Genomic DNA, 23,289 nt, shown 5'->3' on the forward strand with positions numbered 1-23,289 from the left:
GAATGGGTGCTTAATCTCCATTTTACAGATGAGGAAACTGAGTGACTGAGAAGTTAAGTGATTTGCCCAAGGCCAAATAACAGACAGGCAGTAGAGCTGGGATTAAACTCCTGACTCCAGTCCCGTGCTCCTGGCAATGCTGCTTCTAATATTGTTATTAGTAGTAGTAGGACTAATAATAATCATATAATAGCAATAACGGTAATAATTTTAAAGTGCTTACTATATGCCAAGCACTACAGTGGAGCATTGAGAAGCCACATGGTCTACTGGAAAGAGACCAAGGCCTGGGAGTCAGAGGACTTGGGTTCTAATCCTAGCTCCACCATTTGTCAGGTGTGTGACCTGTGAGGTAAATGAGAGAGTAGAGTCAAGGATGATATTAAAGCTGCTGGCTTGTGAGACAGGAAGGATGGTTGTGTTGAAAGTTCAGGAGAGGACAGGGTTTGAGAGGGAAGATAAGGAGTTCTGCCTTGGACATGTTGAGTTTTAGGTGGTGGGAGGACACCCAGGTGGAGATGTTCTGAAAGCAGGAGGAGATGCAAGCCTGGAGGGAGGAAATATAGATTTGGGTGTCATCCACAAAGAGATAATAGTTGAAGATGTGGGAGCAAATGAGTTCTCCAAAGGAGTGTAGATGGAGAATAGAACATCTGCATAGAGATAATAGTAGAAGATGTGGGAGCAAATGAGTTCTCCAAAGGAGTGAGTGTAGATGGAGAATAGAATAGAACTGAACCATGAGGAACCCCCACAGTTAGGGGATGGGAGGGGGAGGAGGAGCCCTCAAAGGGAACTGAGAATGAGTGACCAAAGACATAAGAAGGGAACCAGGAGAGGATGGAGTCTGTGAAGCCAAGGTTGGATAATGTATTGAAGAGAAGGCGCTGGTCTACAGTGTCAAAGGCAGCTGAGAGGTTGAGGAGGATTAAGATGGAGTAGGAGCCATTGGATTTGGCAAGAAGGAGGTCATGGGTGACCATTGAGAGGGTAGTTTCAATGGAGTAAATGGGTTGGAAGCCAGATTGGAGGGGGTCCAGGAGAGAGTCGGAGGAGAGAAATGCAAGGTAGTGAGTGTAGATGACTTGCTCAAGGAGATTGGAGAAGAAGGGTAGGAGGGAGATGGGGCGATAACTGGAGGGGGCTGTGTGGTCTAGGGAGGGTTTTTTTAAGGATAGGGAGCGTATGGGCATGTTTGAAGACAGTGGGGAAGAAGCTATGGAAGTTAAGGAGGGAAGGAGGGAAGGGGCAAGAGTTTTTATAAAGTGCGAAGGAATGGGCTCTGATGTGCATGTAGAGGGGGTGGCACTTGAGAGGAGGCAGGAGATCTCTTCTGCAGATACTGCTGGGAAGGATGGGAAAGTTGGAATACGGGGCCGAGAGGAGAGGGGATGGAAGAGGAAGAGGGATGATTTTGGGGAGCTCAGACCTGATGGGGTTAATTTTCCTAATGAAGAAGATGGCCAGATCATTGGGGATGAGGGATGGGGGGTGGGGGGAAAAGGAGCCTGAGGAGGGAATTAAATGTCCGGAACAACTGACGAGGGTGAGGGGCATGGCTGTCAATAAGAAAAGAGAAATAGATTTGCCGGGCAGAGGAGAGGGCAGAATTAAGGCAAGAAAGGACAACCTTGATTAAGACTGTGTGTCCACTCTGGGACAGGGACTGTGTCTAACCCATTTCTCTTGTATCTACCCAGTGTTTAATACAGTGCTTGGCACATAGTTTATAAGCTATGTTTATTTATATATCACATCTATATACCACATTTATAAGCTTCATATGTAATGACAGAGAGGCAAAAAAGAACCCAGAGCCTGGAGCTGCAACAGCAGAAATGACAACAGCAGAAGAAGTGGCCTTTTTGTGTGCACAGTGTGACTGGGATTAGAGGTCCCACAATGGCCTTTTCAGGCACACCACACCACACACAGACACACACACTCATAGGTGGATTTCATCATCAGGGAGTGAGGCAAGCAGTTTTTAGGGCTCTCTTGTCTCAAGCCCTTCCCCATTCAGGGTAAGCAGTGCACTCCTGGAGAAGCAGCTGGGGAAGTAGCATGGCTTAGTGGATAGAGCACAGGCCTGTAAATCAGAAGGACCTGGGTTCTAGTCCCGACTCCACCACATGTCTGCTGAGTGATCTTGGGCAGATCACGTCACTTCTCTGGGCCTCAGTTACCTCATCTGTAAAATGGGGATTAAGAGTGTGAGTCCCATATGGGACAGGGACTGTGTCCAACCTGATTAACTTGTATCTATCCCAGTGCTTGTTGATAGTAAGCACTTAACAAGTACCATAAGTATTTATCATTATTTATTAAGCCTCTGAGCAATCACTATCCTATTTGCCTGTCTAGGACTTGTCTGAGTGTAGGACCAAGGCATCCCACCCTCAGGAGGACTGGCCCCAAAGTTGCTTTTCATTAGTGGTGATGGTTTGCACACCCTGTAGTCTAGTCCCCAAGAAGCCCACAGTCACCACGCGAGATGGTTGATTAGGATTTGGTGCGGACACTTGCTCTGGAACAGCGAATGCCCCTTTGCCCACTTGGCAGCAGACCCTGTGGTGCTCTTGTCCGACCTCTTGAGGGAGGCACTCTTATCCACTCAAACTGCCAGTGGGGTTTTCACTTGGAAACCAGCTCCGATCTGTGGCCATGGAAGAGAGTAGCTTCCTTATGCCCTGTGAGCAGCAGACCTTGCTGGGCCCCTAATAATAATAAGGATAAATATAATAATAATAATTCTGGTATTTGTAAAGTGCCTACTTTGTGCCAGGCACTGTACTAAGTGCTGGGGTAGATACAAAACAATCGGGTTGGACGCAGTCTCTGTTCCAAGTGGGGCTTCCAGTCTTGATCCCCATTTTACAGATGAGGGTACTGAGACACAGAGAAGTAAGGATACTTGTGCAAGGTCACACAGCAGACAAAAGTTGGAGCCGAAATTTGAACCCAGGTCCTCTTATTCCCAGGCCTGTGCTCTTTCCATTGGGCCATATTGGTGGCCTGCTTCCCTAATTGGCCCATATGAAGTCTGGGCAACTAATAGATGGGGACTGTGGGAGTGCCACTTGCAGATCGAGAATATGCTGAGGGGAAAGGAGTGATGTTTCAGGGTTTTAAGTGCACTAAAGCAGGCAGAGAACAACTCAATGACAAGCAGCATGGCTTAGTGGAAAGAGCCTGGGTTTGGGAGTCAGAGGTTATGGGTTCTAATCCCGCCTCTGCCACTTGTCAGCTAGGTGACTTTGGGCAAGTGACTTAACTTCTCTGTGCCTCAGTTACCTCATCTGAAAAATGGGGATTAAGACTGTGAGCCCCGTGTGGGGCAACCTGAGTACCTTGTATCTACCCCAGCGCTTAGAACAGTGTTTGGCACACAATAAGCTCTTAACAAATACCATTATTATTATTATTATTATTCATTTCCATTAGCCACTCAGGGCCCTCTTTGGCCAGGAGGCCTCTCACCCCTCCTGAGCCAGAGAATCAAATACAGAAAGAACACCGAGAAATAACGACACACTTTAAGAGGGAGAAAGGATTTACGTAACCCGGCTGTTCTCTCTGGTCCAGGGTCTGGGCCTGGCTCCAAAAGGAGGCCCTTGGGGCTCTTTGTAATCTGCGCTCAACCCTCAGAACCCACCCCTACCCTGTAGTGAGAACCAGGCCACAGCCTACTATTGACACTGTGAGCAACAATTCATTCCATGCCCTTAGTCACTTTGGGAAGCAGCATGGTCTAGTGGATAGAGTCAGAAGGCTCCACCACTGGTTCTGCTGTGTGCCTTTAGGCAAATCACTTCACTTCTCTGGGCCTCAAGTTCCCTCATCTGTAAAATGGGGAATAAGACTGTGAGCCCAATGGGGGACAGGGACTGTATTCAACACAATTTGCTTATATCCACGCCAGTGCTTAGTACAGTGCCTGGCACACAGTAAGCGCTTAACAAATACAATAATAATAATGATAACCTTTATCCTGAAAGACTCTCACCCCTCCTGAGCCAGAGAAAGAAGCACAGAAAGGACACTAAGCACAGTCTGACCAAGAGAAATAGCTTCCCTCTCTTGCTGTGTTCCTGCTGTCTGGATTTAGGTCTGGAATAGGGGCAGGATTAGGGTTAAGGGGTTTTTTTTAATGATATTTGTTAAGTACTTGTTATGTGTCAGACATTATATAAAGCACTGGGGTAAATACAACCTAATCAGATTGGACACAGTCCATGATCCACTGTGACAGTCTTAATGCCCATTTTTACAGCTGAGTTGAGTGAGGCACATAGAAGTTATTATTAACAATAATAATAACAATAATGGTATTTGTTAAGTGCTTATCATGTGCCAAGCATTGTTCTAAGCACTGAGGTAGATTCCAGGTAATCAGGTTGTCTCACATAGGGCTCACAGTCTTAATCCCCATTTTACAGATCAGGTAACAGAGGCCCAGAGAAGTTAAGTGGCTTGCCCAAGGTCAAACAGCAGACATGTGGCAGAGCTGGAATTAGAACTCACGTTCTCTGACTCCCAAGCCCCTACTCTTTCCACTAAGCCACACTGCTTCTCGGTCACACAGCAGACAGCTGGTGGAGCCGTGATTAGAACCTAGATCCACTGACTCTAAAACTCATGCTTTTTCCACTAGGCCATGCTACCTAATTAGCAATAAAATCCTTAGTGATAGGGACCTGTATGCCTATTCTTTTGTACTGACCTCTTCCAAGCACTTAGTAACAGTGCACTGCATACAGGAAGTGGTCAATAAATACCATTAATTGATATATTACAAATTATTTATATTAAGGTCTGTCACTCCATCTAGACTGTAAGCTCACTGTGGGCAGGGAACATGCTTGCCAACTCTGTTGCATTATACTCTCCCAAGTAATCTGCACAGTAAGTGCTCAATAAATATTATTAATGATGATGATGATGATGATGTTGATTGATTGGAACTCTGGGTGTGGGGTGTGGAGACAGGGTTAGGGCTAGGTAAGGAGCCGAGATTTTGGAGTGGGGGTGCGGGGCTGGGATCTCTTTCTGAGTGTTGATCAGGCACACAGATGAGCGGGGAAGGTTTAAGACTGGAGGAGATAGGAAGGAGAGAATGATTAGTGATCAGTAGTGATAGGCACTGATAGAGGTGGCCTGGGGCTGGGGAGTAGATTTGCCTAATCAATCAATTAATCATATTTATTAAATGCTTATTGTATGCAAGTAAATGCAGTACCTGTCTGTTGTTGTCTTATGCTGTCGAGTAGTGTCCGGCCCATAGCGACACCATGGACACATCGCTCCCAGAACGCCCCACCTCCAATTGCTCTGGTAGTGTATACGTACAGTTTTCTTGGTAAAAATATGGAAGAGGTTTACCACTGCCTCCATCCGTGCAGGCAACCTTAGTCTCCGCCCTTGACTCTCTCCCATGCTGCTGCTGGCCAGTACAGGGGAGTTTGGACTTGTAGCAGATTGTTTTCCACTCACTAGCCACTGCCCAAGCAAGGAATGGAATGGGTTGGCCTCTGTTTCTCTCTGCCTCCCATAGTCAAGACTGGTAGAGTACTGGAAACTCTCCAGGTGCAACCCTGAGAGGAAAGTACCATACAACAGATTTGGTATAGAGGATCTCTACCTATAGGGTGGATTTGTCTGACTCAGGGGGTTGGGAACTAATCAGGGAAGACTTGTTGGAAGAGGTGAGATTTGGGGGGTACGGGCATTTGAATGTGGGGAACCCTGTAGCATTACAGTCAAGGGTAAGGAATTTTTGTTTGATGCAGAAGGATGTGGGAAGTTGATGGAGGGTTCTGCAGTGTCGAGACATATGTGCCCAGTGATGATGCTCCAAAAAGATGCTCCAATTCACTATTTTTGGCTGAGTTTTTTCCCAATTTTCTTCATTTTCCGGGCAAAAGTTGCTATTCTCTTGGCTAAAGTAAACCAGGTTAAAGTTCACCTCCTGGTATATGTCTTTCCATTCTACTGCATTCTGCAGAAACCTGAGGTAGGGTAAATATGAGATTGGAAATTAAGACAATCAGTAGAATGGAGAAGTTTTAATTTGTACAAGGCAAATACAGTGAGCCGGGCTTACATTCCCTGAAAAACTGCATTAATCAATCAATCAATCAATAGAAAAGCAAGGTGGTCTAGTGGATAGAGCATGGAGTCAGAAGGACCTGGATTCTAATCCCAGCTCCACCACTTGTGACCTTGGGCAAGACATTTAACTTTTCTATGCCTCACTTACCTCATCTATAAAATGGTGATTGAAACTGGGAGCCCTATGTGGGACAGGGACTGTGTCCAACCTGATTATCTTGTATTACTCCAGCTCTTAGTACAGTGCCAGGCCAGTGCTCACTGTATTCTGATCTTCCAAACTCCTGACTCTCCCTGCTTCAGTCTATTCTTCACTCTGCTGCCTGGATTATCTTTCTACAGAAATGTTCTGGGCATGTCACCCCCCTCATCAAAAATCTCTAGTCGTTCCTATCAAACCTTCATATGAAGCAAAAACTCCTCACTCTTGGCCTGAAAGCTCTTCATCACCTTGCCCCCTCCTACCTCACCTCCCTTCTCACCTACAGCCCAGCCCACACACTCGGCTCCTCTGCTGCTAACCTCCTTACTGTGTCTCATTCTCGCCTGTCCCGTCGTCAACCCCTGGCCCATGGCCTATCTCTGGCCTGGAATGCCCTCCCTCCTCACATCCACCAAACTAGCTCTCTTCCCCCCTTCAAAGCCCTACTGAGAGCTCACCTCCTCCCAGACTGAGCCCCTCTTTTCCTCTGCTCCTCCTCCCCTCCCTATCACCCCTACACCATCCCTCTGCTCTACCCACCTTCCCGCCCCACAGCCCTTGTGTATATTTGTACATATATTTATTTATTTTATTTATCTATTTATTTTATTAATGATGTGTATATATCTATAATTCTATTTATTTTGATGCTATTGATGCCTGTCTACTTGTTTTGTTTTGTTGTCTGTCTCCCCCTCTAGACTGTGAGCCTGTTGTTGGGTAGGGATTGTCTCTATCTGTGGCCGAATTGTACTTTCCAAGTGCTTAGTACAGTGCTCTGCACACAGTAAGTGCTCAATAAATATGATTGAACGAATAAAAGTCCCTGGGTGATAGCAGCTCCCATTGTCAAGTAGGCCACATGGGTGAAGCCACCTTTGACAGGCCCTTGGAGCCACTGAACATCAACACAACTGCTGGAGGCCATGCCCCCAATTTGTGTTGGCATGTACGTGGACCAGTCCCGTGGTTTGGGCTGCAGAGTGGATCTGGGGGCAATGGGCAGTGAGGGGAGAGAAAATCCAATACCACTCAAAGGCTGGTAACACAAGGAGATGGGCACTAGGGCTGCCTGGAGTGGAGAGTAGAGGGAGGAGGAGAGCAGGAAAGTGGAGGGGGAGGAGATAACCACATGGGAGGAAGGCTAAGGCGGGGAAGAGTCTGTGTGGTGTTTTCTAGGTGGAGTCCTGAAACTGCTGCTCTCACCTTGCTCCCTCCTACCTCACCTCACTACTTGCCTATTACAACCCAGCTTGTGCACTTTGCTCTTTTAATGCCAACCTTCTCATCGTACCTCGATCTCATCTATCTCACCACCAACCTCTCTCCCACATCCTGCCTCTGGCCGGGAAGGCCCTTCCTCTTCATATCATAACCAACAGACGATTACTGTTTCACCTTTACAATATCGCCAAGATCCGCCCTTTCCTCTCCACCCAAACGGCTACCTTACTGCTACGGGCTCTCGTTATATCCCGGCTAGATTACTGTGTCAGCCTTCCCTCTGATCTCCCTTCCTGCTCTCTGGCCCCGCTCCAGTCTATTCTTCACTCCGCTGCCTGGCTCATCTTCCTGCAGAAACGATCTGGGCATGTCACTCCCCTTCTTAAACACCTCCAGTGGTTGCCTATCAACCGCCACTCCAAACAAAAACTCTTCACTCTAGGCTTCAAGGCTCTACATCACCTTACCCCGTCCTACCTCTCCTCCCTTCTCTCTTTCTATTGCCCACCCCGCACGCTCCGCTCCTCTGCCGCCCACCTCCTCACTGGCCCTCGGTCTCGCCTATCCCGCCGTCGACCTCTGGGCCACGTCCTCAGGCGGTCCTGGAACGCCCTCCCTCCTCACCTCCGCCAGGCTAATTCTCTTCCCCTCTTCAAAACCCTACTTAAAACTCACCTCCTCCGAGAGGCCTTCCCAGACTGAGCTCCCCTTCTCCCTCTACTCCCTCTACCACCCCCCCCTTCACCTCTCTGCAGCTTAACCCTCTTTTCCCCCCATCTCCCTCTGCTCCTCCCCCTCTCCCTTCCCATCCCCTCAGCACTGTACTCATCTGCTCAACTGTATATATTTCCATTACCCTATTTATTTTGTTAATGAAATGTACATCTCCTCGATTCTATTTAGTTGCCATTGTTTTTACGAGATGTTCTTCCCCTTGACTCTATTTGCTGCCATTGTTCTCGTCTGTCTGTCTCCCCCGATTAGACCGTAAGCCCGTCAAATGGCAGGGACTGTCTCTATCTGTTACCGACTTGTTCATTCCAAGCGCTTAGTACAGTGCTCTGCACATAGTAAGCGCTCAATAAATACTATTGAATGAATGAATACTCCACCCACATTCAAAGCCTCATTGAAGGCACATTTTCTCCAAGAGGACTTCCCTGACTAAGCCCTCCTTTCCTCTTTATTCATCCCGTCTCCCAGCCTCACAGCACTTATGTAACATGGCTTAGTGGAAGGAGCACAGGTTTGGGAACCAGAGGTCATGGGTTCTAATCCCTGCCCCATCACTTGTCAGCTGTATAACTTTGGGCAAGTCACTTAACTTCTCTGTGTCTCAGTTATCTCATCTGTCAAATGGAGATTAAGACAGTGAGCCCCATGTGGAACAAGCTGATTACCTTATATCTACCCCAGTGCTTAGAACAGTGCTTGGCTTATAGTAAGCGCTTAACAAATGTCATAATTATTTTTATTATTATGTACTTATCTGTAATTTTATTGATTTATGTTATTGTCTCTTTCCTCCTTTAGACTGTAAACTCACTGTGGGCAGGGAATGCGTCTGTTATAATGTTATAGTGAACTCCCCCATGCACTTACTACAGTGCTCTGCACACAGTAAACATTCTGTAAATACAATCAACTGACTGATTGACTGACTGAAAGCAGAACAAGAGTCAGCAGTGAACCAGTCCCTGCCAGCTGTGAACTAGGAGTCAATCAATCAGTGGTATTTATTGAGCATCTACCATGTGCAGAGTACTGCATTAAGCATTTGGGAACTTATAATACCATAGAAGTGATAGACACGATTCCTGCTCAAAGGGACCTTGTAGTCTAGAGGGGAAGTCTCTATCAGCCTCCTTGCTGACGTCCCCGCCTCCTGCCTCTCCCCACTGCAGTCCATACTTCACTCTGCTTCCTGGATCATTCCTCTACAAAAACATTCAGTACATGGGGAAGCAGTGTGGCTCAGTGGAAAGAGCCTGGGCTTTGGAGTCAGAGGTCACGGGTTCGACTCCAAGCTCTGCCACTTGTCAGCTGTGTGACTGTGGGCAAGTCACTTAACTTCTCTGAGCCTCAGTTACCTCATCTGTCAAAGGGGGATTAACTGTGAGCCTCACGTGGGACAACCTGATTACCCTGTATCTCCCCCAGCTCTTAGAACAGTGCTCTGCACATAGTAAGTGCTTAACAAATACCAACATTATTATTACATGTTTCCCCACTTCTCAAGAACCTCTAGTGGTTGCCCATCTACCTCCTTATCAAACAAAAATTCCTCACCATTGGTTTTAAAGCACTCTACTACCTTGCCCCTTCCTACCTCATCTCACTACTCTCCTACTACAACCCAGCCCGCACACTTCGCTCCTTGTATGCTAACCTTCTCAATGTGCCTCGATCTCATCTATCTCAGCTCCGACCCCTCTCCCACATCCTTCCTCTGGCCTGGAACTTCTTCCCTCCTTAAACCCGACAGATAATTATTCTCCCCGCCTTCAAAGCCTTTTTGAAGGCACATCTCTTCCAAGAGGTCTTCCAAGAGGTCCAAGAGGTCCCTGACTAAGTCTCCCTTTCCTCTTTTCCCACTTCCTCTGCATCACCCTGACTGGCTCATTCCCCTCTCCCAGCCCCACAGCACTTATTTACATATCTGTAATTTTATTTATTTGTATTTTCATCTGTCTCCCCTCTCTAGACTGTAAGCTTGTTGTGGGCAAGGAATATGTCTGTTTATTAATAATAATAATAATATTTCTTAAGTGCTTACTATGTGCCAGGCACTGTAATAAGTGCTAGGATGGAAACAAGCAAATCTGGTTAGACACAGTGCCTGTCCCATGCAGGGCTCACACTCTCAATCCCCATTTGACAGATGAGGTAACTGAGGCCCAGAGAAGTGAAGTGAATTGCCAAAGGTCACTCAGCAGACGAGTTGCAGAGCCGGGATTAGAACCTTCTGACTCCTAGTCATGTTTTCTATCCACTATGTCATGCTGCTTTATTGTTCCATTGTACTCTCCCAACCTCTTAGTACAGTGTCCTGCACACAGTAAGTGCTTAATAGTTATGATTGATTGAATGAATGAAGACAGACATTAAAATAACTACAGAAAGGGGAAATGGTAGAGTGTAAGTGTTCAGTGGTGTGAATATCAAGTGCTAAAGGACCACAAGTCCTTGCCAAGTGAGCAGGGGCTAGCCTCAATCCCTGTTGGTCGGGGTCAGCGGAGGGGAGGGCTGGAGAGAGAGATGAAAATCGCCATACAGAGCCTCAGATGGGGAGGAGACAGGAGGATGAGGACTGTCATGAGAAAGAGTTCAGGCTTTGGGCCTGCCCTTCACTTGCTTTCACCTCCTCTAAGATGTTCCGATCCTGGAAGGTAGAGCCTGGACCTCTGCTCACCTTGGACACTTACTGCTTGGGGCATTCAGCCCAGTGTAGGGGCATCAGGGATAGGGCATGAGTTTGTTTTGGCCTTCTGATGGGCTTTGGGAAAAGGAAATGAACATGGCTGCAGTATTTCTCCCCATTTTAAATACATTTTTAGTGGAGCCGCTGAGAAAAGCTAAAGGAATTATGCAGAGTGAGTGTGGGGGGGGAGGTGGCAGGGGAGTGCATGCATGTATTTTTTATGTGGTATTTCTAAAGTGCTTACTGCACACTCAGCACTGTACTAAGTGCCGGATTAAATACAAAATAATCAGGTTGGACACAGTCCCTATTCCACACAGGGTTCACAGACTAAGTAGAAGGGAGGATGGGTTTTGAGTCCTCATTTTACAGATGAGGAAACTGAGGCCCAGAGAAATTAAAGGACTTTCCTAAGGTCATACAGCAGGCTAGTGTAAGAGCCAGGATTAGAAACTAGGTCCTCTGACTCTCAGGTCGATGGTCTTTCCACTAGGCCATGCTGCTTCTCATGAATGAAGTGTTGCTCTTGTGAAGAGAAATGAACTGAGAGCCATGGGGAGTTATGGAAGAAGGAGAGGATGACAGATGGAAAGAAGCAGCAAGGTCCAGTGAAAAGAGCCCAGGCCTAGGAGTCAGAAGCCTGGGCTGAGGTTCTAATCCCAGCTCCAACATTTGCCTGTTGGGTGATCTTGGGCAAGTCATTTCCCTTGTCTGTGACTCAATTCCTTCATCTGCAAAATGGGGATTCCATACCTCATCTACCTCTTACTTAGTCTGAGAGTCCCATGTGGGACCCGATGATCTTGTATTTATCCCTGTTTGGCACATAGTAAGTGCTTAACAAATACCACAGGTTTTTTTTAACTCTTTCCCTGCCATTCTGGGCCTCACCAACCTCCCCCACCACTGTCACCACCTGCTTTCCTTGGGCGTGACTCTGGACAACTCTGGGCATGACTCTGGGTTTGTGTGTCTACCAGAGTCCTCTCTAACTTAAAAAATTTCCATTTCGAAGGTCTTGAGATGGGCAGGGAAATAGCCTTTCTTTGAGCGAGCAATCAAAATTGCTTTCTTTCTGAGGCCAGCCCAGCCAGAGGTGCCTCTGTCATTGGAGGAGTGAAATTGAATCGCGGCCTCTGCCGGTGCTGCAGAAAGAATTTAGGAATCAGAATCAAGGCCCGGTTCAGCGAGGGGAGTGCGTGGCCTGGGGATTTGAGTCCCAGGGAAAAAGAGTCTGTTTGGAGCCCGCGGAGGCGGGCTAACTGTGCAGAGGAAGCCAATGACCATTGTGCCCGAGCTGCGGGACACTGGGGGCGACCGGGCTCAGAGATGTTTGTCAGGCTCTGGCACCACCACAAGCTGCAGTACAATTGTTCTATAAATTGGTTTTGTTATTGTTATTTTGGAAAGACATGGGGTTTTTTCTGCCCACAGAGAAGAAACCCGGCCTGTAGGCTGGGTTCTGTGACAGTGACATCAGACCCTCAGATCTAATCTGCACTGACAGAGCAGAGACTGCAAACTCCTTGAGGGCAAGGACCGTCTCTTTTAACTTCATTTGTAAACTGGCTAGTGTCCAGGCTAATGCTTTGCATACAGCAGAGAAGTAACATGGCTTAGTGGATAGAACACAGGCCTGGGAATCAGAAGGACCTGGGTTTTAATCTAGCCAGGCTCCACCATTTGTCTGCTGTGGGACCTTGGGCAAATCACTTCTCTGTTAATTTGTCTGTTACCTCGTCTGTTAAATTGGGTGAGCCCCATTTGGGCCAGGGACTGTGTTGAACCTGATTAACTTCTATCTACCCCAGCACTTCTAGCAGTGCTTGGCACATAGTAAACCCTTAACAAGTACCAAAATTATTCTTATCATTATTAGCAGTCATCTAGAACAGTGCTCTGCATACCGTAGGCACTAAAAAAAGTGCTTTGCAGACAGGAGATGCTCAATAAATATAATAATGAGAAGGAGAAAGAGGAGGAGCAGAAGGAGGGGGAAGCAGAGAAGGAAGAGGAGGAGGAGCATTTATGGAGGGCTCACTCGTTACAACTTCACTAAGTTCATGGAAAGTACAACTCAAAGAAGTGACAGGTTTCCTGGTCACAAGGAGCTTTTGCTCTAATTAGAGAGACAGACATAAAAATATTTATAAATAGAATTATAAAAATAACTAATTGAATGGACAATTGAAGGACCATTTACACACATTCCACAGTCTCCAAGAGCTAGGTCTCCCTTCCTCTCCATCCAAATGGTCACCGCACTGTTCCAGTTGTCAGAGCTAATTGCTGCATCAGTTTTATTGATCTCTCCCCTCTCCAATCTATATTTCCCTCTGCAGCCCAGATCATAAACACTGCATAGTGGATAGAGCATGGGCCTGGGATTCAGAAGGTCATGAGTTATAATCCTGGCTCTATCACTTGTCTTCTGTGTGACTTTGGGCAAGTCATTTCACTTCTCTGTGCCTCAGTTACCTCATCTGTAAAAGGAGGATTAAGACAGTGAGCCCCAAGTGGGAGAGGGACTATGTCCAACTTGATTTGCTTGTATCCACTCCAGCACTTAGTACAGTGCCTGACACGTAGTAAGCTCTTAACAAATACCATCATTATTATCTCTAATTTCTATTATTAATGGCATCCTTGTTACTATCATTATTATATTTAAGTGCTTACTATAGTCTAGAGAGAAGTTGATAAGATTGGACACAGTCCTTGTCCTACATGAGGCTCACATTTTAAGTAATTTCTATTAATGACTGTCTCTCATTCTAGACAGTAAGCTTGTTGTGGGCAGGTAACACGAATACCAACTCTGTTGTTTTGCACTCTCTCAATCACCTAGTACAGTGCTCTGAACACGGTATGCATTCAACAAATACCACTGACTGTCCATGTCTCCCCACTCCTCAAAAAACAATGTGTGCTCACTGCTTTCCCCATCAAGTGGAAACTGGCTTTGAAGCATTCAATCATCTTTTTCCCTCTCCTTCTTATCTCCTCTCTTCTTCAACTTCACCCCAGATTTCACTCTTCAGTCCTCTAAAGGTAATATACTCATCGTGCTTCATTCTTGGTCAGGGAACATATCTGTCGACTCTGTTGTGTTGTACTCTCCCAAGAGCTTGGTACAGTGCTCTGCATATAGTAAGTGCTCAGTAAAAAAAAAGATTCACTGATTCTTATCTCTCCCACCACCAACTTCTTACTCATGGACTCCTCCCTGCCTGGAACTCCCTACCTCTTCACATCTGGCAAACCACTGCTCTCCCCATCTTCGAAGTCTTTCTGAAATCATATCTCCTTCAAGAGGCCTTTGCTGATTCATTTCTCATTTCCCCACTCTATGTTTCCAACTGCCATTTCACCACTTCTGCACACTCATAAGCGCTGAGGGTTTTACAACCACCCCTAGCACTTATGTGCATAGCTTTGTACTCTATCGCATCCGTCTACCGGCAATTAATTTTAGTTCTTGTCTCCCCAGCTAGGTTCTAAGATCTTTGAGAGCTGGTATCATGTCTCCTAATTCTGCTGTATTCTCCCAAGTGCTTAGAACAGTGCTCGGTATTCAGTGAGTGCAGCTTGGCCTAGCGGAAAGAGCATGGTCCTGGGAGACAAGAGGACCTGCATTCTAATTCTGGCCTCGCCACCTACCTGTTGCATGACCTTAGACAAGTCACTTAACTTCCCTGTGCCTCAATTTCCTCCTCTGTAAAATAGGGATTCAGTGTCTGTTCTCCCTCCCACTTAGATTATGAGCTGCATGTCGGACAGGAGCTGTGTCTAATCTGATTAATTTATAATTACCCCAACACTTCAAAAGTGCTTGGCATATAACAAGCACTTAAGAAATACCATTAACATCCTCATCATTATTATTATTGATTGATTTAAGCGCTGAGGGTGGTTATAAATACATTCATAAGTACCGGAGATAGCCAATGAGTTTATCTGAGCTACAGCGAAGAACTGTAGGTGTTATGTCCAATCAGTGTACTCCCGGGTGAAGCGATTGTTCTGAATTTCAGTGACATCTTTGTGCCTGGAGAACCCCACCCAACCCACAGGAGAGGGGTTTCCAGAGTTCTGCTCTGGTAGGAAATCCCCACTGTCAAATGTCATTTGTAATTAGAGGAAGATCTAGTGGGCCTTTTGGCTCTCCAGATTTGCAGTTCCTCAAATAGAAGAACAGTAGTAGTAGTAGTAATAATAACAATAATGTTGGTATTTGTTAAGTGCTTACTATGTGCGGAGCACTGTTCTAAACCCTGGGGTAGATAGAGGGTAATCAGGTTGTCCCACGTGAGGCTCATGGTCCTAATCTCCATTTTACAGATGAGGTCACTGAGGCACCGAGAAGTTAAGCAATTTGCCCAAAGTCACACAGCTGACAGGTGGCAGAGCCAGGTTTAGAAATAGTAATAGTAGTAGTATTTATTGAGCTCTCACTTGGCTCAGTGCACTGTCCATATCTTCCTACTGCCCACCACCTCCACATCAAGTAGAAACTCCTTACCATTGGCTTTAAGGCACTCAATCAGCTTTCTCCCTCCTACCTTCCCTAGCTGATCTCCTACAGGAACCCAATCTGCATACTCTGCTCCTCTGACCCCAACCTTCTCTGCATCTTGAGTTTACCAGTTCCACCGCTGACCCCCTGTCCATACTCTTGGGTCTGGAATTCCCTTCTCCTTCATATCTGACAGTCTACCATGCTTCTCACCCCCCAAAACCCTCCTAAAATCACATCTCTTCCTAGAGGCCTTGCCTGACTAAGCCCACATTTCCACGGTCTACCCTCCCTTCTATGTCAATATTGCACTTGGCCGTGTATTCCTTAAGCATTATAATTTATTTTAATACCTATCTCCCCAGGAAGACTGGGAGCTCGTTTTGGGCAGGGATTGCATCTACCAGCTCTGGTGCATTGTACTTTCCCAGGCACTTGGTACAGTTTTCTGCACACAGTAAGCACTCAATAAACACCACTGCTGAACACCACTGATTGATTGATTGATTGGAAAGAATTCCCTATCTCCACTGATGAACTGATTGATTGAATGATTGGGAAGTAAAGAATTCCCTGGCCACAAGGTGCTCTTACCCTAATAGGGGAGGCAGGTGTAAACATACTTACAACTAGAGTAGTAAAAAAATAACTAAATGCAACATTTCCCTTTATATAAACAAGTACATTTGTTTATCTATGTTTGTATATAGATGCATGCTTCTGAATACACATTTATGTATATATGTATATATGAGTGCTGAGGATTCTTATAAATATAAGGGCTAGAGTTGACTAATGAGTGCTTGGCATATAATTAGGAAAGATTTAGTAGAGGAGGTGGGATTTTAGGAGGATTTTGAATGTGGAAGAGGTGTGATCTGTTGGATTTAGGGAAGGAGAAAGTTCCAAGCTGAGGGAAAGTTGAGCAAGGGGATAGAGATGGGAGAGTTGAGAGTGATGTGTAATTATAGGGGGGCTTGGAAAGAGTGAAGAGAGCAAATTGGGAATAGCCAAGGAAAAAGGCAGAGGTAAAGTGAGGTAAGTTGGTGGAGAGCCAGTTGTCAAGAGTTTTTGTTTGATGTGAAAGACACAGGGAGTCTGTGAAGATTTTTGAGGAGAGAAGCAGCATGGCCTAGTTGAAAGATCCCAGGCCTGGAAATCAGAGGACCTGGGATCTAATCCCGGCTCTGCCACTTGCTTGCTGTGTAACCTTAGGCAGGTTACTTAATTTCTCTGTGCCTCAGTTGCCTCATATGTAAAATGTGAATGAAGTCTGGGAGCCCCAGATGGAACATCTGCCCCACCTCCCCTCCCCATTGCCCCTACTCCCTCCCTCTGGTCTACCCCCTTCTCCTTCCCACAGCACTTGTGTATATTTGTATATATTATTTATTACTCTATTTCATTAAAGATGTGTATATATCTATGATTCTATTGATCTATTTTGATGGTATTGATGCCTGGCTACTTTTTTTGTTTTGCTGTCTGTCTCCCCCTTTTAGACTGTGAGCCTGTTGTTGGGCAGGGATTGTCTCCATCTGTTGCCGAATTGTACATTCCAAGCGCTTAGTACAGTGCTCTGCATACAGTAAGTGCTCAATAAATATGATTGAATGAATGAATGAATGAATGAATGAATGAATGAGATGGACTGTGTCCAACCTCATTAGCTTGTATTTACTACAGGGCCTGGCACATAGTTTGTGCTTAACAAATACCATTTAAAAGAAAAGATAGGGACCAAACAAAGCTTCAAGAAGATGATCCTTGTAGCAATGTGAAGGATAGATAGAAGGAGAAAGAGGCTGGAGACAAGGAGGCTAGTGAGAGGATTAATACACTAGTCTAGCAGTTATATGACCAGATCATGTGCCAGGATAAGAAGCTCATGAGAATTCAGCATTTAACAAATACCATAATTATTATTAGGATTATACTTTGGGTTCCCAGCTTCTCCACATATATCCTATCATTAATTGTTTCAGCCGGGTGTTTGGGTGGGGAAGAAAGGGAAAATTTGGTAGTTATTGTGCAGGAAGAACCAGTAGATTTTGGCAGTAGACTGAATGTGAGAGTTGAAACAGTGAGGAGTCAGGGATGACTCAGAGTTTGGGGGATTCTTGGACTGGAAGGATGGTGGGACTACCTATTTTTTTAATATGACATTTGTTAAGTGCTTGCTATGTGCCAGGCACTGTACTAAGCACTGGGGTAGGTACAAGCTATCAGGTCAGACCCAATCCATGTCCCACATGGGGCTCACAGACTTAATCCAAATTTTACAGATAAGGTAACTGAGGCACAGGGAAGTTAAGTGGCTTGGCCAAGGTCACATGGCAGTCACGTGATAGAGCCAGGTTAAGAACCCAGGTCCTTCTGACTCAGACCAGCGCTCTATCCACCAAGCAATGCTACTTCTCTGAACTAGCTATAAAAGGATTGGGTTTGGGGAGAAAGATGCAGAGTAACTCCTCTGTGGCCAGAAAGGCCCCCGGATGTAAAAATAAATAAGGAAAATTTGCCTCCAACTTGGAAATCTTTTCAACCTTTCAGATCTTGAACTGATGAGTAAAACTGGCCAGTGACCTCAAGCTTCTTCTGCTATAAAGATACTTTACAAAGTAGCTCCTTAGAAAGTGAAGAATTTTCCACATCTTCTTCATCTCAGAACACTTAAAACCCTGCTGAATATCAGCTCCTTGGATTCAAGGGCCAATTAGACCTTGAGAGACTGAAATTAAATCTTCTTAATTTCATGTTCTGGCGAGGGGGGAGTCACTTGAATTGTGTTGATAATAATTATAGCCCGTTAGAGTGTATGAAGTTAGAAAAGAACTAATCACTCTCTGGTTCACACAGAAGCGAGGCCATGTGTCTTTGAGGTGGGGAGTTCAGGGGGAGGCTTTGGAATTATGCCCAGTGTGTGGGGCCATTGTTTAGGCAGATGCAGAGAGTGGCCTCATGCACTTATGTAAAATAGCAAAGGCAGTAGAGTTGTGTGGAATGTATTCAGGCTGCAATTATATATGTTTATCCATAGTCAGGATATATGCGGAGAAGCCTATAGCCCTGAAGAAGAATTCTAATGAGCTTCATCCAGAGGAACAGACCCTCTTCCCGCATTTTACCCATCAGATCTTCAGTGATAGCTCCAATGTATTCTAAAGCCCAGCGTTGAGCCACCTGTTTGGAGAGGGAGTTATTCTGGCTTCAGTGTATAAGTGCACATTTAGCTGGATGGCAGCTCCACAGCTGTGCATTGGTAAACAGTGAAGAGCAGATACCAATCTGTAGATAATCTCAGACTGAGCCCCTGGTATAGCTCCATCTCAAGATGGGCAATACAAAGTCCCATATTGATTGGGAGGTTGCAGAGCAATGAAAGGCCATTTTCTGCATTCATATGTTGGTTTTGAAAATGCAGCTGTTCTTTGGCAGGAAATATAAGCCCGTGGGTGATGTGGTACTATACCCACCCTGCCCTCACTTTGAATCTCTGTCTTGGAAAGCAGTGGTCCTGGACAGAAGCTGAACTCCAGCTGGCTCTTACCCGAGTGGTATGCTGCTCGAGAAGCAGCGTGGCTTAATGGAAAAAGCACGGGCTTGGGAGTCAGAGGTCATGGGTTCTAATTCTTGCTCGACCACTTGTTAGCTGTGTGACTGTGGGCAAGTCACTTAACTTCTCTGGGCCTCAGTTCCCTCATCTGTAAAATGGGAATTAAGACTGTGAGCCTCATGTGGGACAATAAGATTACCCTGTATCTACCCCAGCGCTTAGAACAGTGCTCTGCACATAGTAAGCGCTTAACAAATACCAACACTGTCATTATTATTATTATTATCCGAGAGCTTAGAACAGTGATTGGCACAAAGCGCTTAACAAATACCATCATCATCATCATCACCTTCTCTATCGCTGATTTCTGCTTTGCTCAGCATTTCTGGGGGATGGGTTCTTTCATTCATTCAGTCATATTTATTGAGCACTTACTGTGTGCAGAGCACAGTACTAAGCGCTTGGGAGAGTACAATACAACAATAAACGGATACATTCCCTACCCACAATAATTTGTACAGATAAGTACTTCAGTGCTGTGGAGCTGGGACCAGGGGATGAATTCATTCATTCAGTCAGTTGTGTTTATTGAGTGCTTACTGTGTTCAGAGCACTGTTCTAAACACTTAGAAAGTACAATTCAGCAGCAGAGACAATCCCTACCCAACAACGGGTTCACAGTCTAGAAGGGGGGAACATTTTAGGAGGGGGGAGGAAGCAAATGAGGGTGACCCAGAAAGGAGAGGGAGAAGAGGAAAGAAGGGCTTAGTCAGGGTAGGACTCTTGGAGGGGATGCGCCTTCAGCAAGGCTTTGAGGAGGGAGAGAGTAATTATCTGTTGGATTTGAGTAGGGAGGATGTTCCAGGCCAGAGGTAGGACGTAAGAGAGAAGTCGGTGGTGAGATAGAAAGATCGAGGCACAGTGAGAAAGTTAGCATTAGAGGAGAGAAGTGTGCGGCTGGATTTTGTAGAAGATTAGAGAGGTGAGGTAGGAGGAGGCAAGTGATTGAGTGCTTTAAAGCCAATGATGAGGAGTTTTTGTTTGATGCGGAGATGGATGGGCAACCACTGGAGGCTCTTAAAGAGTGGAAAAACGTGGTCTGAATGTTTTTGTAGAAAAATGATTCAGGCAGCAGAGCGAACTATGGACTGGAGTGAGAGACAGGAGGCAGAGAGGTAAGCATGAGGCTGGCACGGTAATAAAGGCAGGGTAGGATAAGTGATTGGATTAACATTATAGCAGTTCAGATGAAGAGGAAAGGACAGATTTTAGCGATGTCGTGGAGGTGGAATCGACAGGATTTAATGATGGATTGAATATGTGGGTTAAGTGAGAGAGGAGTCAAGGATAATGGCAAGATTACAGGCTTGTGAGACAAGAAGGACAAAGGTACCGTCTACAATAATAGGAAAGTTAGGGAGAGATCAGGGTTTGGTTGGGAAGATAAGGAATTCAGTTTTAGACATATTAAGTTTGAGGTGACAGAAGGACATCCAGGTGGAGATGTCTTGAAGGCAGGAGGAAATGCGAGACTACAGAGAGGGAGAGAGATCAGGACTGGAGAGGTAGATTTGGATATCTTCCTTATAAAGGTGGTCGTTGAAGCCATGTGGGCAAATGAGTTCTTCAAGGGAGTGGATGTAGATGGACACTAGAACTGAACATTGAGGGACAGCCATAGTTAGCGGGTGGGAGGCGGAGGAAGAGCCAGGGAAAGAGACCGACATGCCTGGGACTGCCCTCAGAGTGGGCATTATCTTATCATGGCACTGGGAGCCACCAGGACGTGCAGCTGGGATTGAGCCCTTGACTGGGAATTCAGTATGCTTCACTCTTCCCAGCCAGCCAAAGGGAGCCCGGATCCTTGTGAATATATAAAAGGGCATGAATGAGGATGCCTCCTTGGAAAGGGACAGCTGATTCAATCAACCCATCAATCAATCACATATACTGAACATTTACATTGTGCAGAGCACTGAACTAAGAACTTCAGCGTGGCACAGTGGAAAGAGCATGGGCTTTGGAGTCAGGGCTCATGAGTTTGAATCCCAGCTCTGCCACTTGTCGGCTGTGTGACTGTGGGCAAGTCACTTAACTTCTCTGTGCCTCAGTTCCCTCATCTGTAAAATGGGGATTAAGACTGTGAGCCCCACGTGGGACAACCTGATTCCCCTATGTCTATCCCAGCGCTTAGAACAGTGCTCGGCACATAGTAAGCGCTTAACAAATACCAACATTATTATTATTATTAACTTGAGAGAGTATACTAAAGTAGACAAGATCCCTGCTCTGATTCTATCAATCAATGGCATTTATTGAGCACTTAACATGTACAGAGCACTGTACTAAGCACTTGGGAGAGTACAATACAATGGAGATATATTCCTTGCCCAAAAGGAGCTTATAGTTTAGAGGGGGATACAGACTTTAAAGTAAATTACAAGTAGGGGAAGCAAGGACCTGAATTCTAATCCTCTCTATTATGTAACCTTGGGGAAGTCCCTTAACTTCTCTGGGCCTCAATTACCTCATCTATAAAATAGGGATTAAGAGTGTGAGCCCCATGTGGGACAGGTACAATGTCCAACTTGATGAACTCATATCTACCCCAGAACTTAGAACAGTGCTTGGCACATAGTAAGTGCTTAACAAATACCATAATTATCATTAATTATTAACTGAGTATAAGGATATCATCATCAATGGTATTGATTGAGCACTTACTATGTGGAGAGCACCGTACTGAAGTGCTTGGAAGAGTACAATAGAACATGTACATCAGTGCTTTAGGAGCTGGGGTGGGGCAAATTACTTAATACTCTCCCAAGCACTTAGTACAGTGCTCTGTACATAGTAAGCACACAATAAATGCCAGTGATTGACTGACTGATTGATTTAAGGGTACTGACTCAAGTGTATAGCTGATGGAGAATGAAGGGAGAATAAGGTGGAGAGGTGAGAGGTCAGTCTGGGAAACATGATTTTAGTAGGACTTTGAAGATGGGGAGTGTGGTAGTCTGATGGAAATGAAAGGGGAGGGATTTTCAGGCAGAAGAGAGAGCACAAGCAAGGGGTCAACGATAAGACAGACGAGATCAAGACCTGGTGAGTTGGTAGATATTAGAGGAGAGAAGCATCTAGGGTGTAGTGGGAGAGGAGCCAGGATAGGTGGGATTGAGCCTCTTGGCAAATGGGCTCCTGCTCAGGTGGGACCTTGAAGAACGACTGGTTAGTTTAACGTGAGGAGCAGGTGATCACGGGCATCTCAGCTTCCCCACTCCACTGGGAACTCCAGAAACACCTGGAGGCAAACTCCCCTTATTTATTCCTCTGGCCCACCCTACCCCAAGGCACTGGGGATGCTGCCTCCTCAGCCCAGCACCAAGCCACAATTCAGACAAAGAAACAGCTCGATCCCACACAGGCCAGGGACATAGGCCCAGGGTAGTGCCAGCAGCAGCTCTCCCCAACCGAGACATCCCCATCTCCGGGGCCCTGGGATGTGGCCCTCGCAGCCAAATTGATCCTGAGAGATGCACGATAAATTTGTGGCTTGCTAATCTATAACTCCTACCGCAAATGAAAGGTTTCCAGATAACCTTATTGTTCGGATTCCTCCAGTGAAAACATTGGTTTATGGTCTGCCGCTTCTAGCCCCTTCTTGTGACACCCCTAGCCTGGATGTGATTGGTGGGCACATCTGCTGTTGAGTGCTTCGCTGAGCCTAGGCTGGATGAACTGGGTTAGATACATTGTCTCTATCTGTTACCGATTTGTACATTCCAAGAGCTTAGTACAGTGCTCTGCACATAGTAAGCGCTCAATAAATACTATTGAATGACTACAAGATAATCAGGAGGGATAGGGATATAGTCTCTGTCCCACATGAGGTTCATGTCTTAACCCCTAATGAACAGATGAGGTAACTGAGGCACAGAGAAATTAAGTGTCTTGCCCAGGGTCACACAGCAGACAAGATTAGAACCCAGACCCTCTGACTCCAGGACCACATTCTTTCTACTAGGCCATGCCACTTCCCAGAACTGAACCCAGAGGGATGGATACAGTGGGCAATCAGCACCTAATGTACGTTGCTTCTCCTGGCAGCAGGAATTGGGGGAAATAGCATGGCCTAGTGGATAGAGCACAGGTCTGGGAATCAGAAGGACCTGAGTTCTAATCCCAGCTCTGTCACATGTCTGCTGTGTGACCTTGGGCAAGTCACTTCACTTCTCTGTGCCTCCGTTACTTCATCTGTA

At 45.9% G+C, this 23,289-nt stretch overlaps 1 protein-coding gene and 1 non-coding gene across 3 annotated transcripts in view; one reads left to right on the forward strand and one right to left on the reverse strand.

Moving 5' to 3' along the window:
* SLC9A9 (solute carrier family 9 member A9) overlaps window positions 1-23,289 on the forward strand; it is a 378,100-nt gene that overhangs the window by 174,698 nt on the left and 180,113 nt on the right. The gene's annotated exons all lie outside the window — the stretch shown is intronic.
* LOC114815545 lies at window positions 5,467-5,604 on the reverse strand. The gene has a single exon (XR_003763333.1). It is a non-coding gene; the product is annotated as a small nucleolar RNA SNORA7 (small nucleolar RNA).

Source organism: Ornithorhynchus anatinus, chromosome 1 (genome assembly GCF_004115215.2).
Source record: "Ornithorhynchus anatinus isolate Pmale09 chromosome 1, mOrnAna1.pri.v4, whole genome shotgun sequence".
Lineage (NCBI taxonomy): Eukaryota > Metazoa > Chordata > Mammalia > Monotremata > Ornithorhynchidae > Ornithorhynchus > Ornithorhynchus anatinus.